This window comes from Mustela nivalis (genome assembly GCF_964662115.1).
Source record: "Mustela nivalis genome assembly, chromosome: 17".
NCBI lineage: Eukaryota > Metazoa > Chordata > Mammalia > Carnivora > Mustelidae > Mustela > Mustela nivalis.
In genome coordinates, this window is record NC_139036.1 from 49,539,963 (window position 1) to 49,558,145 (window position 18,183).

Consider the following 18,183-nt stretch of genomic DNA (forward strand, 5'->3'; position numbering starts at 1 on the left):
AAAGGCAGACGCCCAACCCACTGAGCCACCCAACATGTTTTTAAGATCTTGTTGCTGCACATCAAGAACCGGGAGCTCCACTGCCTCCAGGAGCTGCCAGAGACCTCATGCTCTGGACTCGAGAGACAGAAGTCTTGAACTTGCCTTTAACACCTGGTAACTGACACCTGGGAGATGTCATGATTACGACTGGTGAACATGAGCTTTGTCGGGGAGGGCAGGTCTACAAAGGGCAAAAGAAACACTGGGGACTGATTTCTGTAACCAGAGAGAGGGAATGGCATTAAGGAAGCAGGTAGCAGGCACCCCTTGGCAAGGCCCTGGCCCAGTGGGGCGAGGGGGAAGGAACGGATGCTGGCAGTGCTGGGGGCAAGTTGGCTGATGGAGGTGTGCCAGGGATGCGGCAGAAGCACAGAGATGGTCCCGTAACTAAGGAGCATCTGGGAAGGCTTCCGGGAAGAGGAAACTTCTAAGCTGAGTCCTTTGTTCCTGTCTGGTGAGGAGTTTTTGCTTTACGTGAAGGATGGAGAAGAGAATTTTGGAAGAGTCAGACCCTGTGCCCAGCAACTGGATTACATTTTCCTTTTTACAAATTCCGAGGGTCTCAGAAAGGCCATTGGGATCCTTGGGTTTGAATTCTGACTCTACCACTAATGATCTGGCTGACTTTGGGCAAGTTACTTGAGCTCTCTGTGCCTTAGTTTCTTTACCTATGAAATATGATTAATGAAGATGACCTCCAAGAGTTGCCTGATAGACCCAGATTAGGGGATAGGTATGGGAGTAATCATCATTTTAATCACTGCCTTTGCACTTGACCATGGCTTTGGGGCCAGGGTCCCTGACAAGGTGTCTATAAGGATCCACTGGCCTCAGAATTCAGTAGGACCTCTTTCAGACATCATGGAGAGGGGGACAGACTCCATGTCCACAGAACCAGGAAGACAAAGCAAGTGGCTGCCACATATCCAGCATATTTTGTTGTTTGACGTATGATGTCGTTGATCATCACACCAACCCTGGGTGGAAATGCCTACCCGCTTCACTTTACAACTCAGGAAACTCGGATGCAAAGAGGTAAGAACGTGGAGTGGTGGTACTCCATCCATTCCCTGTCCAGTTGGGAGACTCCTGATTGGGAGCCCACCTTTCTGCCCCTATGCCAACGCTTCCCAGCCACGCCTGATTCCTGGTCTGCAAAATGGACACGACAATAAGGTGTGTCTCCTAAGGACTGGACAGCAGGAAGCTTACACGAGACTTCGCGCATGAGAAGCACCCAGGAGATGCTAGCTTCTACTTGCTCTGTCATCCCTGCTGTCTCGTCTTAGTGGGAGAACTACACAGGGACCCATGCTCCCAAGGGACGGACAGCACAGATCTGCTGTGGCTCATCCTCTCAGGTCCCCAGAATGTGTGGCTGTCCCCCTCCCCGACCCAGGCTCTCCCGCTTGAGCCAGGATCGTCCTTCCCGCCCAGCCATCACCCCCATGCCCAGCTGCTAGTGCAGCTGCTGCGTTTTGCTCAAGAATCCCCACTGGGAGGGCACCCGCCAATAAGCCAGGAATACTGGCTTACTCCAGGGGTTCTGGCCTCCCTCACCCAGGGCCAGCGGGAAGCTGGCTGCTTTCCAGGCTTCCAGGCAAGAGCATCCCCCACAATCCAGCCCCCACCAGCCTGGGCCAGCTGCCTCACTTTCTGCCTTGGGCCGGTGTCTGAGCCGACGGCATGCTGTCTGGAAGGGCTCACGCATGTCCAGACTCCCGGAGCAGGGATGCTTCCTGCACCTTCCTTGCTGGGCAGAGGGCCCGGCAACGTGGCCTTGAACTCTGGGGAGGTGAGGAACCCCACACTGGGCAGCGAAGCCAAGGACACAGAAGTTTGCCTGAGGCTTCACCAAGGCGACTCCTGGCAAATTCCTTTTCACGCCAATCCAGATTCTACTGTCTGGAATTGCACACAATGAGTCTCATTTCCCAACTGTTTTGCTGTAAGAGGAATTACGTCAATCCCAAGAAAATGAAGACGGTAAGTGAGGAGGGTCATCAAAACTCAATGACCTCCTTCCGAAATGTAGCTCTTGAAATGTCCCGTCTGTCCCTCCTTGCCCTCCTAGACTTTTCTCTCTCCCCCGGCGTCACGCCTGCACCTCCGTGGCTGGGGGCTGAGAGTGGCACAGCGAAATCTCGTCCCCTTGAGCACCGCGGAGACCTGAATGCCATCCTGGCTTTGTCACTTACCAGCCCTGTGATTTTAGGCCGGTGACTTTACGTCTTGGGTTCCTGCTCCTCAGCCGTCGGAGAGGGAGGGGGAGAGCGAGCGGGAGGGTTTAACTTCCCTTGACCTCGGGAGATACTGGCCTTGACCCCACCAGATGGCCTTGCTGCAGCTCAGTGAGTAGAGGCACATGCCCAGAGCAAGGACCCAGAGCCGGGAGCGGGGAGGCGCTGCCTGGCCTCTGGCTTCCCGCCGGCGCGCGGGCACAGAGAGTGGGGGAGCCTGGGAGCTGGCCCGGGCCGCGTGCTGGGGTTGGGATGAAGGACAATGCACGCGTCCCTGCAAAAGCCGGGGATGGCAGACATTCTGGGACGAGTCCAAGGCCACACACAGCTACCAAGCGACTGAGCTGGGATCTGAACTCACCCCTGCGTGGCCCCGAAGCCGAGTTTTAGTGTCAGATTGTAGAGCACGAACTGCTCAAGTTTGTGTCCCAAACTGTACCACCCACATTCTGGGCCTTGACACAGGAGGCAAGGGTATCACACGCGCCAGTGTGAACCGGTGTGAGCGAACACTTGGGATGGGGTTGGCGCCCGGCAGCTCTCCTTTACCCTGGGAAGAAGGCAGAAATCCTCACGGCTCCCTCATGACCCCAACAGGATCGGGGACCCATGGGGAGCCGGCCCACTGCTGCCTGCCCAGCCACCTGTGTCCCTCTCACTCCCTGACTTTCTCTTCCTGCCTCTAGGAAGGCTCTTTGCCCAGATCTCTGCTTTACTCGCTCCCTCCCTTCCTCCCGCTGGTCACAGGGCAGGTGCCCTCTTTGAAAATGACACCCCCACCCCCAACCCGCGAAGCCACTAGCCCTGCCTCGTCTTTCTCTCATGCATTCTCCCAGACAACCTCCTCTACATTCTCCCTCATGAGCATATCTGCTGCTCGTTTCCCTCTTTAGAAAGCTTGCTCCTAAGGGAACAGGACTGAATTTTGTCTGTTCTGTTCATAGCTGTTCATAGCCCCAGTGGTTCTCAGCAGTGGGTGAGTCTGCCCCCCAGGGGACATTTGGCGATGTCTGGAGACATTTGCAGCTGTCACGGTGGGAAGAGGGGAGCTACTGGCGTTTAGTGGGTAGGAGGCCAGGGACACCGCCGAACATCGTGCAACACACAGGACACCCCCGCCCCCACAAAAGAATAATCTGACCCCAAATGCCAACAGTGTCACAGCTGTAGCCCCATCACGGAACAGTCGTCAGCATGTACACAGCAGGCGCTCCATAAAGGATGATGCAGAAGAATGAAGAGGTGTTTCATTCATCACCATCATTTGAGAACAGATTTCATTGTAAATAATCTTCAAGGATGCTCATGGCTCTTACATAATGTTAAATGTCAACGAGATCTCAATTTTTAAGACGTGGTTGTCATTTGGGGGTTCGTGGCCAGAAGCTCACCCTGGTGACCAGTAACTTCTCTCTGCTCTCAGCAGTGTCCAGATGGGCTGCCGACGGCTTGCTGCCACCCCGTCCTGGGCCGAGACCAGAACATATTTCAGGCTCTGTGAGAGGGCCTGGGTGATGCTGGGCTGCCCCTCCCCAAATCCATGGGCCCATGGGCCCCCCTCTGAGAGTTCCCCCTAGGAACTCTCAGTTCTCAGCCCTGCATCTCCTAAAACTTGCCCCCACACTCACCATGTGGCTGTCCACCTGGGCAAGGAACCACCTCCAGGCGAGCCGGCGCTCCCAGGCCTCTCGCAGCCCAGGAGACTTGTGGGTCTGAGTGAATTATGTGGTTTTTGGTCTTTCTGGGGAAGGACGTGGGATGTTCAGGGAATCACGGGAGTTGAAAACTCCCCCTGGCCCCGCTCAGCCCAGGCCTTGTGCAGACCTAACAACTTACCACTGACAGCTTTAAACAGGCGGCGTGAAGAGCCCAGGTTCTCCAAATGCAGAGAACACCACCCAAGAATATAGTAACTGCCATGTGGCCATGGGCTAAAGGGAAGATGGGGCAGGAGAAAAGGAAGGATGCTTTTGCCTTGGGCTTAGTTGTCCTCTAGAACAGGCTGCCAAGACCCCGGCCCAGCTCCCTCGGTGGGTCACCCTCCCCACATTCCCCCTGGGAATTCCCACTGCAGGTTCACAATTTCCCCTGCCCGCTGCCTGCCCTGCCCCATCTCCCCAAGTTTTTCCCTCTCTCTGGGCCCTCCTGGGCCTTACAACTAGCCCTTTCTCTGCAGACTTTGCGGCTAGGAAAGGAAGTACCTTTTCCCTCCGCTACTATCTCTGCCTTCTCTTTTCTTCTCTCTCTTCCTCTGCTTTCTCCCTCTCTCCTTGCACAAAGGTCCTGAAAGCTTTTTTCCTTTTTAAAAGATTGTATTTATTTATTTATTTCAGAGAAAATACATGTGCTTGCAAGCACAAGCGTGGGGGGGGGGGGGACCAGGGAGCCCGACCATGGGGCTCAATCCTAGTACCAGGGGATCATGACCTAAGCCAAAGGCAGACCCTTAACCGACTGAGCCACCCAGGTGCCCCACAAAAGCTTTTAAATAAGGTTTCGTGGCTGGCAAATGGGTACAAGGTATGAGCCAAAGGAACTAGTTTCTAAGGGTGGAATATTAGACAGCAGGCAGCTAGGTCTGTGGAACCAGGGTATTTGGCAGGCAGGGGTTTTCCTGGCGCCTCTGAAGTCACATGTAGCTGGCCCCAATTCTGCCAGGTAGGAAGGCTGACCCCAATCCAGAAATGGAATGAAAGACCAGGCACATGCCCAGTGACCATCTAGGAATGCGCCAGCAGGCTACATGGGGCAGGCCGAGGACACTGAAGGCTGGAAGCCTGAGGCAAAAGCATCAGCTCCCCCTAGAGGCAGGGCTTGGTGGAGCCTGGCTTCCAACTCTTGGCTGCTTGCTTTCTGGGGCTCAGAGTTCAATCTCTGACCTACCCGGATACAAAAACTCACACCACTCATCCCAGCGCTGAGGACGGCATGAGGGGTCCTAGCAGCATGGTCCCCTCCCTCAAGGCCAATGGCTGAGTGTCAGATGGGGGCTGGAAGAAACAGAGACAAGCAGCCCCGAACACCTCCAGTGAGCCTGACGCTGACATCTGTGACCTTGCTTTACACAACAGCCCTTGGCCCCAACCCACAGAAGGGGAAACTGAGCCTCCAAGTGGTTCTGTGATTTGGCCAATGTCACATAGTCAGCGACACAGCTGGAGCCCATGTCTCCCACAACAACACAGGGCCTGCGTCCTCCAGCCAAGTGGGAACAGTTCAGTCAACCTCCCCCCTGTATTCCCCTTTCCCGTCCCCAAGTCCTGGAAGCCCCACAGCCTGAAAATGGTCAAGCTCTCACAAGCTTGCTGCCAGGATACCAGGCGTCTCACCAATTGGACGAGCGTGGACAGGGCAGCCCTGGCTCTGCCCCTCAGGGTGTCCACGGCCTTGCACACGTAAGATGGAGGTCAAAGTCCAGGATAGGGACATCCGAGGCTCAGCTACAAACTGCATCTTCTGTAGCCGCGCTGGGGACCTGGCCCCAGGTGGGATGCCCCCAGCCATCTGCAGCGGCCACATTAGCAGGGAAGTGGAGAGGAAGAGCTTCTCGGGCAGGCAGAAGACACTGGGGGCCTGGCTGGGGTGTCAGCAGAGAGGCACAACCAGTCACCAGGACGTCTGTGGTCCTGAGATGTCCTGAAGCCAGAACAGTAGATCGAAGCCAAAGTCCCCACACCCTCTCTGTCCAACCTGGACTGTGAATTCATCAAGCCCTGGGCTTTAAAGAGATGAGGGAGTGACATGAGGCGGCCAGGAAGCAAGTCCCATCTTTTGTTCCCTAGGGTGGCTTGGAATAGGAGCCAGCACAGGTGACAGCTGGACTGTGACGTCTGTCTCCCACTTGGGGACCCAGTCCTGGGTCCTGCTCTCATCCAGCCACTGATAATCCCACAAAGAGGGTGAGTCCCTTCCCTTCCCAGAATAAGAGCTTCATCAACCCTGAAAGGGGACAGGGAGGTAGACGACAAGTTCCAGGGGGCAGGTGAGAGCCCAAGGCTGTAGGAGCGCCCCCATGAGCCCACACCCAGGCCAGCACTGGACCGGCTCACAACAGGATCCTCCTCTTTCCTCCGCGGCCAGGTTCCAGGAATTACCTGTTAAAGCCCTTTCAGTCCCAAGAAAGTGATAAATTGACTTCACTTTAAAAATTTTAACGAACTGCATCTTCACGGGTTGCCCAATTAGGATGAGGGCAAAGACAGCTCACCTAATTAAAATGGGGGAGGGAGGCTTTGGAGGGATGGAGGAAATTTGCCGGCGTGGGCCTGGTGGGTGGGAACCTCACCCTCAGCCTGGGCCCGCGGCTCCCGCTCCCCGCCCACCCTCTTCTCCCCTGCCTTCCAGCTCTGCTCCCCGGCATCTGGCGGCGACCCTTCCTCCACCCAGGCGGACCTGGGCATCCTCGCTGCCCCGCGGTCAGGAGGGAGAAGCGGGGAATTCGAGGCATGGATGGCCAGCCCCGCTCAACAGGTGGCGGTGGGCTTTCGCTCCCGCATTATCCGGATAATTTCTGCCAGCCCCACTCAAGCCCGTCGTGGGAGTGTGCCCCCAGCTTTGGAGTGGGCAACCAGAACTGCCCAGCAGCGCCGGCAAAGTGGGGGCGGCAGCTCCTTCCCCGCACATTCCCCGCACGCACAGGCGCGCACACACACGGACACGCGGGCACACGGACACACGCGCACACACGGGCGTGTACACGCGCACCCCCCACCACGCTGCCCCTTCCTTCCCTGCGCCGGGCCGGGACGCGCGCCCGCGGTGGCCCCTGCCCCTGGCTCCGCGGGGACCCGAGGCAGCGCCGCTCCGCGGCCGAGGCGCCGGCGGGAGATCGTCCCCCGCCCCCCGCGCCCCCCGAGAGGGGAGAGCCGGTCTCCCCGCCGGCTTCCCGGCTCCTACCTCACCGGAGCGGCCGCAGCCCCTGACCCTGGTCCGAGGTCCCTCAGTGGCTCGGCCCTCCGGGCGGGAGGTTCGGCGCCAGGTTCCCGGGCGCTCGCCCCGTCGCGTCCGCCCGAACCGCTCCGCGCTGGAGACCGAGCCGCCGCCGCAGCGGCCGCCGGAGCCGCGAACTCGGAGAGGGAGGGGCCGGCAGGGGGCGGGGCCGGGGCCGGGGCGGGGCCGGGGCGGGGCTTCCCTGCCCCTGTGCGACGGGCTGTGGGACCCTGCGGGACCCTGCGGGCGCTGGGCTCCCCGGCTGCGGGGGAGCTCGTGGGCAGGAAGCACCTTGGTGTGGTCTGCAGGTGGAAAGTAGAGGCCTGGGGTGGGGGAGGAGAAGCTTCCGGGGCCGCTTAGGGGCTGCCCGAGACCCCCTGGCTTTGGTCAGACTTCTTTTCAAATGCCAACTGGTATTTATTTGATCGCCTCCTGCGCGCTGTGGACTGTTCGGAGCGCTTTGTCTGCATGAAGTCATTTAAAGCCTTCCCAACAACCCCATTTTACCGCGGAGAAAACTGAGGCACAGAGACTTGAACTTAAGTGCTTGAGGACGCACGGCCGGAATAGGACAGAGCCGGGATTGCAGCCCAGCTCTGTCCGGCTCCAGGACCCGTGCTCTCAAAGCCTCGCTCTGCTTGCTTTTCGCAGCATCAAGCAAATTGCGTGCCTCTTTCGCAAATGGCAATGGAAATGGATGTACAATAAATGGTAGCAACCAACATTTTAAAATTTCATCCTTCTTCAGTCTCTGTGTCTCCTTTATTCTCTGGGCCCTGGACATTCAGTAGGAGCTCAATAAATATTGGTTCATTGATGACTAATTTGAAAGCTGCAGCTGGGAGCCAGGGTGACCCTGTTCGGTCACATTGGATGTTAGCACTGAAGGGTTACCCTTTCTGGCTTGAATACTTGCCCATTTCTCTGTAATGGCAACCTGGCCTGACCAATAGCCTTGTCCAACGTGTGTGTGTGTGCGTGTGCACACGCGTGCACACGTATAGCTTGCTCACAGACCGGCAGCTTCAGCCCTCTGCTCTAAGCACGAGGCGCCTCCCTGCAAGGAGGGATCTCCAAGATATAAGCTTGGTCAGCCAGGACATAGGGAGGTTCTGCCAGAGGGTCAATAAAATCCCTGTAGACCATGAAATGGAGGAAGACAGGGAGTATCTATATGTTTGGGAACGAAAGCAGGTTGTCAATAACAAGACATCGGCAATCTATATATTTGTGGAAGACTGTAAGACAGGGGCTCCAAGCGAAGCTCTTTTGGGTCTGAGATCTGACCTGGGCGTCATGGGAAAACATTGTCTCATGGGAGTGGGGCCCTGTGGAGTTAGGACAACTGGAAGTTTTTAGGAACAGTACCCCAACTTTCTATTTGTGGCATTTTAGGCCTAAAAAAAATGCCCCAGCTTTTTCTCTCTTCTCCTACTTCTCCAAAGAGTGCTCCTTCCCACCTCCTTGAATTCCCTAAGGAGGAGAGGCCTCTCACCCCTTGGACAGGTGGGCACGTCTCTCAAACCCTCCATGCCCAGCAGCCCCAAACTTTCACACGTGCTCATCCCTTCTGTCTTACTTGCCCTCTCCTCCACTTGGAAAACTCCTACAAATCCTCCACGGCCTTACTCAGTTTGCTCTTTCTGACCTGATCATTAATTTCTCCCTCCCCCATCTGGGTCCAGGAGCCTCTCCTCCAGCTCTCACCAGTTTAGCAATGGTGAGTTTACTATCAGTTTCCCCAGCTGTGCTTGTGAGCTCCTCAAGGGCACAAGTCCCGGCATACAGTAGGTGCTGAATGTAAGAAGCATTTCCCCAGGACTCAAGCTGTTAGGAGGAAAATCACCAAAGAAAACCACTGGTGGAGCTGGGTCCGTGCTGTGAAAAGATGAAAAATGGAAAATGTATCTTTCTCAAGGTCTGCTTCTAATATTCCCAGCAAAGGCCAGTGACGCTGTCCTGGGAATCCGAGTTTTATAGGGTCACCTCTGCTGGGCAGCAGCCATGTCCTCAGGCAACCGAAGAGGGAAGGTTATGAGGATATGAGGGTAGGTATGGCAGGGGGGAATGGACTCCTTTGTGGGTCAATTGAAGATTAGGACAATGCCGCCGCTTCCCAGATCAGTTCCCTCTTTGATCCGTTCGTGAGGCTGTTCCCCAGATCATCTTGATACGCCCATGAAAGGAACAGACCCATTGTCTGCAGAAGGCAGACTTTTAAAAGGAAAATCAGTTTCCGGGGTGCTCACAGCCTCCTCCCTCACCATTCTGCCTGAGGCAAGTGAGGATAGCTCAGGAGGTGGGTGGTTGAGGGAAAAGGGATTTGGATGAGATGGAACGAGGTCTTCAGCCTCCTTCTGCCCCTAACTAGCTGTGTGACCTTGGACGTGTTACTTGACTTCTCTGGGCTTTGGTTTACTTCTCAATAACCAGTGCTGATTCCTTGGGCTTGCGATGTATGCAGTCACGCAGACCTGCTCACTCTTTGAAACGCTCTGTGCCTGGTTTTGTGATCTGCTTTTATCATCTCAGAATTTCAGTTGGGAACAAGGGGCTGATTTTCATTTTGCTGTGGACCCCACAAATTATGTAGCTGGTGCTAGTGTCAACACCCACCTTCCTGGGTTGTTGTGACACCTCACTGAGTTAGTGTTGCCACCAACGTCTAACACATGGGCTCGCAACAGAAGTTAGTCGTCCTTCCCCTGATTTGGTCTTAAAGATGAAGAGAACTTCGCCAAAAGCCAAAGCCATGGGAAGGCAGTTTCAGACACAGGGGCCAACACAGGCAAAGGTATGAGAATACGGAATTACATTCAGGGCAAGGTGAATGGTCTGGGGTCGGGTAGGCGTAGCAAATGGACGGAGAGAAACCTGGAGAGACACATTGGGGTCAGAGTGAAAGGCCTGCTTCTTTTAAGGACTTGGATCTCAGGCCTGGAGGCCTGTGAGCAGAAAGCTCCGGGAAGGGAGGGGAGGTGGGTTGTACATATCAACATTCCTAGCCCACAGTTCAGCTGCGGACTGGTTCAGATCATGAGACAGGCAGTGGTTGGCGTGGGTGGGAGCCCTGCTTGGAGCCTGCCAATATGGCATGTTTGAAACGCTCACTGTTGACATAATGGGAAAATGCTGTAGGTGTCAAAGCCAGCAGTGGTGCTCGGGGACCTGGGGACTCTGGGCCTGATGAATAATGGAGCAGCCCTTCCTCCCTGGTCTTTTTTTTCCCAGCCTTTCAATAATTCATGCATTCCCCATTGGTTGAAGAGTTTCATAAAACCTCAGCTTTTTCTGAATCCTGGGGCAATCTGAGCAAATCTGATGGCTTCATGCTTTAGGTCTTAATTAGAAACATACATACACAGAACCACATTCGGTTTTGTAAAATGTGCCTTGTATTCAATGTCAGGGAAAATGCCCGATGATGTCTCAGGGGAGGAAAGGTCCAGCCAGGTCCCTTGGAAGTGGAAGTGGGAGCTGGGTGCCCTGGAAGGGATGGATTGGTTGGGAGGAGGCCCACATGGTGTGCATTCTCCAGTAGGAGGCTATATATTTTGGTGTTCCGTGCCCCCCCCCCCCACTCCATGAATAGAGTTTCCTTCACTGTCCTTTTGAAGTCATACTTGGACAGAGGGCTTGCTTTGGCCAATGAAATATGAGCAAAAGTGACATGTGTCATTTCAGGTGGAAGCTTTAGGAGCCCCTGAGTGCTTTGCCATCCTATATTCCCTGCCTTTGGGATTGTGGAGACACTAGTCAAGATGAAGCTTCTGTCACTCAGAATGTCACTCTGAAGTGATCACAAGAACTTCCTTGTTCACCTCAGATAGACACCGCACAAGCAAGAGGGGGAAAAAAGGTTGTTGTTTGAAGCCACTGGATTTGGAGAGTTCTTTGTTACTCCTACAGCATGCAGCCTAACCTGATTCATCTCTCCTTCCTCCTTCCCTTTCTTACACCTTCTAGTACCTACACCTGACTCATTCATGCAGAAGCATATGGGCTATACCTCGGCATAATGGGGAGTTGGGTTGGGAACTCCAAGTCTAAGTGGCCATCAATAAGGATGGGGGATGAGCAGTAAGAGAGATGAAGGTACTTTGATAGTGTTGGGATGGAGAAGATCTGAGTTTCTCAGCAGATCCAGATCGAGTTTGAAATGGGCATGACCTCAAGACATGTGGGGGTGTGTATTTGGGTGTGTCAAGGGGGTGGAGGGGAGGGAAGAGGGCCCAGTGAAGAAATCAGGGTTGCGGGAGGCAGAACTGGGTAAAGGCAAGGCAAGAACTGAGGCTGATGTAGAGGTGCCCTTATCGAAGTTTGGCTAATAGTATTAGTACCTATTACAACTAATATCAATTACATGCCACACTCTGCTAAGTGCTTTCTATGTGTTAACACATTTGGTTCTTAGAACAATCCGATGAGGTAGGACATCACTATCCCTTATTTCCAGATGAAGAAATAGAGGCTCGAAGAAGTAATTTGCCCTAGAAATGGCCAAATTATAGTGCTTAAGGGAGAATGGCATGTTCAGGCTCTATCTGTGTCAGCATCACCCATGCCGCGAGTGGGCACAGCAGCCATAATCTTGAGGGCAGCTGTCAGGGCCCAGGCATGCAGGATCTGCTCTTGGCAGGGGAATCCAGGAATGGTTTGGGGGCCACATATTCTGGGTGCCTTGGCAAATGGGGAAGGCTAGGATGACAGGACCGCTGGCTCTGAGAATATTCAGGGCTCAAGAACTACTAGACTTTAAGAAACCAGAGACTGATTCCTTGTTCTTCCTCAAGAGAGAGGCTGGGTCGGGAAATGATGCCTCCTAACTAGCTGGTTGGTGGGGAACCTAGAAGTCGGGGCTGTGCTAAACCTTCAGGTGAGATTGTTTCCTCACGGGCTCTTCCTTGTTCACAGACTCATTCCTAAGTTACCCGCTTTTCCTCCTGTAGTTGACTTTGTTGGCGGAGGAGGTGTCTATGGGGACATTGCCTCTAAGGCACCCTTCCCCCATGCGGACCCCACCACACCCCTCCTTGTTCTGTTGTCTCTGAGTTCTGCCTGAGCAGTTTTCCATGCCCCTAGAGAAACCCCTCTCCTCTCCACAACCTACTAAAGTGCCTGGTCGGGCCCCACAGCGTGGCCTCCTGAAAACGGATTTCTTTTCTTCCGTTAGAATGTGCTCTCTAGATGCAGCAAAGTGCAAAACCTGGGAGTGCTCACGCAGCCGCTCATGTCTCTGCCGGGTGACCGAGCAAGCCGCTTGTATTCCCTCTGGCCCTTCTCCAAGCTGCGCTCCCTGTACCCTAAGACCAGCTGTTCAGCCTCTGCTCTCGTAACTTGTCCCCTTGGCAACTAGATTGTTGCTTATAAAATAGTTCCAAGGGCAGGGAACCCATCATCAAAATGAAGACTCCTCTCCATTTTGACCACTGAGAAAGTTGCAGGCTATTAAAGGAAGTGACACCAGAATGGAGGCCATAGATGGGGCTGAATGCAGCAGGGCAGGGAAGAGAAAAGACACAGGTGGACAGGGGTGGTCTGCCGGTGGCCGTAAAAACGGCGCTCAAACAGGTCAGCACCTGGACAGCTCCCCGCAGGGCTGAGAAACCTGCTCCTTGGGGAAGGATCTTTGTAGAAGCCGCTTGCAGCCTTACAGTCCTAGAGTCCTAGACTTTTTCTGGTTTTCTGCTAAACTCCATAAAAACTCTCTGCCCTGACTCATCCCCTCGGGCCTGAGGAAGACACTGATTTCATCTGATAAGCTAATCCATGTATCCGACAGCATGCATTCTCGTGGGCTAAGGTGTCGCATAGGTCAGGTGACATAATAAGCACAGTTCAAGAACCTCCAGAGGTTGGTGCCTGAGAAGAAGAGAGACTGCAGTGGTTGTAAGCCCAGAAAACTTGTTGACAAAGCGATGTGTGTGTGTGTGTGTGTGTGTGTGTGTGTGTGTGTGTGTGTAGGGGGAAAAGTAGCTCAGCTCACCTATGATCCAGTCTGGTGACCGGCTGCCTCCCTGGGGCAAACAAACTTTGGGGTAGAAATTAGTGGCCTGGGAGGGGTGAACACCCAGAACAAAGGGCCCAAACCCCTGGAGGGTGAGAGGAGAAAGGGAGGCCAGGAAATGAGAACACTGTATTTCGGAACAAAGAAAGCAGCCACCTCCTCCATTACCTGGCTCCTCCAAGGACAGAAAATAGCATCTTTAGTAACCATTTCCCAGCTTTGAAGTTAACAACAGCAGCAAAAAGCTTTGAAAGCTATGAGTGAGAGTGGTTTTCTAAGCGGGCAGCGTCTGGGAAGGAAGCCGTATGGGCCACCGGGGAGCTGGGCAGCCAGTGGCGGGGGGAGGTGGGGCGGGCAGGTGTGCAGTGTAGAACAGACCCTTGAAACTGACTGCATCATTTAGGATTGTTTTGGTTACAAATGAGACAAAACTAGGAGAGGGAATTAATTGAATCATGTAACTAGCATCTGGACTGAGAGAGTGTGGGGGAAACAGGTGCTCAGAGTTAAAACTAGAACAGATACTGGGAGAAGAGATGGATATTGTTTGCCAAATCCTCGGATGCTTTGCCACATAGAGTTTAAGGAAGAATACTCTTATAATGCACCAGCCTGGTTTCCCTCTCCAGGCTGGTATAAGCATGACACTAATTTTTTTTTAATTAAGAATTTTTTTTTAATTGAAGTGAAATTCACGCAAGATAAAATTAACCGTTTTAGAGTGAACAGTCCAGTGGCATTTAGTACATTCACAATATTGTGCAACAGCCGCCTCTATCTAGTTCCAAAACATTTCATTTCCCTAAAAGGAAACCTCATCCCCATAAGCAACTGCTTGCTATTCTCCTTCTCTCCGACCCCTGGGTACTACCTGTTTGCTTTCTGTGTCTATGCAGTTTCTTATTCTGTATATTTCATACTAATGGAATCCTCCAATATAGAACCTTTGTGTCTGGCTTGTTACACTTAACACGATGTTTTCAAGGCTCATCTATATCGTAGCACATATCAGTACTTCATTGCTTTTTATGACAAATATTCCATGATATGTATCCATAATTTATTCATTCATTTATCTGCTGATGGACGTTTGAGCCCTTCCACCTTTTAGTTACTGGGAATAGTGCTATTATGAACATGTGTCCTTGTATTTTTTTTTTTTGAACACTCATTTTCAGTTCTATTGGGTATATATCTCGGAGTGGAATTGCTAGATCATATGGTAAGGCTATATTTAATTTTTTGAGGAACTGACAGACTGTTTTCCACGGCAGCTGAGCGGCGTTATATTCCCACCAGCAAGTTCCAATTTCTCCATGTCCTTGCCAGCACTTGTTGTTTTCCATTTTTCAATCAGCCCTCCCAGTGGGTGCAAGGTGTACGACACTGATTTTGCAGCGCAAGGAGTCTGAGGAGATGGTTACTAATAGTGAGAGTTGGGGTGGGGCATGGGCAGAGCTGGTTTCGAATCAGAGCAATGTTGCTTTCCCCTTGGCTCTGGCTCCCCTTTCAGAACAAGCAAAGGATCATCTGGGCTTAGTTCCTGGAAGTGGGACCTCCCCATCAGCACAAGTTGGCCTCTTGAAAAAACAGACCCACCTAAAGTTTTCTGGAAGCTTCTGGAAATTTTTATTAAGAATGACACATCTCAGGAGCACCTGGGTGGCTCAGTCATTGAGTGTCTGCCTTCAGCTTGGGTCATGATGCTGGGATCCTGGGATCGAGTCCTGCATCAGGCTCCCTGCTCAGCTGGGAGCCTGCTTCTCCCACTCCTACTCTCCCTGCTTGTGTTCCCCCCACCAACCCCCATTACATAAATAAATCAAATCTTTAAAAAAAGAGAAAAGAATGACACATCTCCTACCATTAGCTTGTAAAGGTCATGGATTCTGTTCCCACAAGGGGATAGAAAAGATCTTCCTGTTTCCCTTGATCATTGCCATCTATTGGTAAATGTCTATTTCCTGATGGACCTCCTATCCATTTATAGGAAAAAGTTTAGCTCAGGCTGCCTTTCCCACCCATCTCCAAAACCATGATAATTGCAGGTGGCCCACTGGGGTAAGGGGACCCGTCTTCTTGCAGCTGGGGGTGACGGATTCAGGGACTCCAGTGGCTCCAGAGGCTGTATCCCCCATACCTACCCCCATACAGGTCATTTATGAACATGCCCTTTGCAGGAAGATGTGTCTGAGATCAGATCTCATCTCTGCCACTGACCAGCTAAGTGACTCGGGTCAATTACTTGATCCCTCCAAGTTTCGGTTTCATCATTTGAAAATGGGTTGAATGCCCATAACACATACCTGGAGGGTTTGTTGGGAGAATAAAGGAGACAATGTATTCAAAATGTGCCACACGGGGGTTTGACAAACAGTAGCAAATGTAACTGTCATTATTTAGGTCTTCATGTTCAATTATAAATCCCTATGGGAGGGTAGTGTTTCTAGAAGGTTCACAGTCCTCAGCCAAACAGTCCCAGGCACTTTCTGGGAGCAGGTGTTGGCAGCATGACAGCACAGGAGAGGCAGGGAGGGAACCAAAGGGGAGACTGTCTTCTGGGCACCGTTGGTGTCCCTGGCAGTGAGTAATCTGGCTGGGCCAGGACCCCGCTAGGAGAATGGGTGCAGGAAAGGTAGGGGCTACTCTTCCTGGAAGGGAAGACTGGGGATACTACCTAGGATTGAGCTACTATCTCTCCTGGTTGGGTGTCTTCTGTGTCTGTTGACGTCCCTCAATGCCAGCCATCTGTGGCCGTAGTCAGAAAGATTCTGACTCAGGTCAGGACCACCTGGTCCTTTTGTCAACCTCATAAATGCTGGTCTGTGTTGGTGGGGTGGTTAAGCAATTTTCCCACTGATAGGTCAGGACAACCTCAGAGGCAGAGATACAGTCTCTAACGCTTCCTTTATTCTCATGTGCTAGGGGGAAGGCAGAGACTCCCGGCCTTCCCCAGGAAAGGACAACCCCGAGTTCCCAGAATGTAGGAGAAACCCAGTGCCTCAGGCTTATGAAGGTTCCTGAACCTTGGCACTGTTCATATGTGGTTGGTGGGGACAGGGGCTGCCCTGTGCATTGTGGGATATTGAGCAGCATCTCTGACCTCTATACCACCAGATGCCTGTAGCCGTCCACCTCCATTTGTAATAGAATGAACTAGAGGTCTCAGCCCACCACACCACTATAAAGCACGTAGCTGTTCTTTATTATTTAAATGAGCAAATGAACCCTCAGAAGGACTAAATGCTCTTGTCCATGCTCGCTCAGTAAGTTTAAGATGGAACTGGGGTTCATTCGTTCATTCAACATGGCTGGCACTCCCTGGTGGGCTGTGGGTGGTCTGGCTGCAAAGCTGCCCATTGTGGGAACAACATGTTTCTGGTCAACGGACTGTCCTTGACTGGCTCTCCAGAGGCATGGTCGCCATTTTGGTTGGAGACTCAGATAATCTTCCACCCAAACCCCAGCTCCTGTATGTCATAGAAGTTTCCCAAATAGCAGTGGAAAGGAAGGAGCCTATTTCTCTTTCTCTCTGGGGTGTCCTTCATGTGCCCTGCTGTGCCCACCCCACTAGTGGCTGCTTGCCCCGTCCTGTGACTCACACTCTTTAGGCCAGACAGAGGGGGACGGGAAGGGCAGAAGAAGAGGGAGAGAGAGAGAATCCCAAGCAATGCCCTGATATGTTTTTTTCTTTTGTTGCTTTTTTCTTCATTTAAATTTTAGGCACTTATCATACAGTGCAATATTGGTTTCTGGAGTAGAATCCAGTGATTCCCCATTTACCTACAACACCCAGTGCTCATCACACCAAGTGCCCCCCCTTAATACCCATCACCTGTCTAGCCCATCCCCCACCCACCTCCCTCCAATGGTCCTCAGTTTGTTCTCTGTCATTAAGAGTCTCTCATGGCTTATTTCTCTCCTTCCCCCCTTTCCCATATGTTCATCTCTTTTATTTCTTAAATTCCACATATGAGTGAAATCATATGGTATTTGTCTTTCTCTGACTTAATCCACTCAGCATAATACACTCTAGCCCCATCCATGTCATCGCAGATGTCAAGATTGCAACTTTTTTGATAGCTGAGCAATATTTCATCACACACACACACACACACACACACACACACACACACATGCATCTTCTTTATCCATTTATCAGTCCGTGGACATTTGGAAGGCCCTGATACTATAAGACTTGTTAACTGTAGATAAACGTAAACCCTTAAGCACACCCTGGCCCGGAAGTTCTTCCTCAAACAGTGAGTAGATGAGCCTGGAACAGCCACTGTTAACTGGGGCAGTTTTGATCCTCAGAGCACACTTGACAATGTCAGGAGACATTTTTGGTTGTCACAACTTAAGGAGGGGGTAGTTATAGGCATCTAGCAGGTAGAGGCCAGGGATGTAAGATAGGACAGTCCCCCTCAAGAAGAAATAATGAGGCCCCAAAATGTCATCGTGCCAAGCGTGAGAAATCCTGAAGTAAGTAAACGGTCAGATTCATGTGCAGCTCCCAAAAGGTGAGGTAGGGCGGCGTGGGGGGGGGGGGCGCGGTGGCAGCTCTCACAGGAATTGGGCAGATTGCTGGGTGACCCTCCAGCCCAGGTAGCTTTGGATGGTCTGGCTGATGTCTGCAGCCCCAGCAGAATCAACAGGTCTCCGTTTTACTCTCAGGCATGTCCTGGCTTGGACAAGGAGCTACATAGTCACCCAGTTAAGGGGCACAAACCACAGCCACACCCTATGAAGGCAAAAGCCCCCGGACAGGGGCACAGAATTCTGCACAGATTCTTTTGAATCCCAGCATAGCCCAGAGATGGTGGCCGGTGGCGGGGGGGACGGGAACCTTCACAGAGACACAGAAATCGCTCTGGCCTTTGGAACAAAATGACCTTCCTCACTCACAAAATGATTACTGTGTTTTCAAGCTAGTAAAATATCCTGGCATCTCCTCTCTGGCCT

The 18,183-nt window shown here is 52.6% G+C and overlaps 1 protein-coding gene across 4 annotated transcripts in view; it reads right to left on the bottom strand.

Annotated features, from left to right (window-relative positions):
- The window catches only part of CACNG5 (calcium voltage-gated channel auxiliary subunit gamma 5), a 40,328-nt gene extending 32,985 nt beyond the window's left edge, over nt 1-7,343 (bottom strand). For all 4 annotated transcript variants that reach the window (XM_082706731.1, XM_082706732.1, XM_082706729.1 and 1 more), the window contains exon 1: nt 7,179-7,343. The gene's annotated coding sequence lies outside the window, so the exon portion shown is untranslated. The remainder of the gene's footprint in view (nt 1-7,178) is intronic.
- Nucleotides 7,344-18,183: the final 10,840 nt, after the last annotated feature.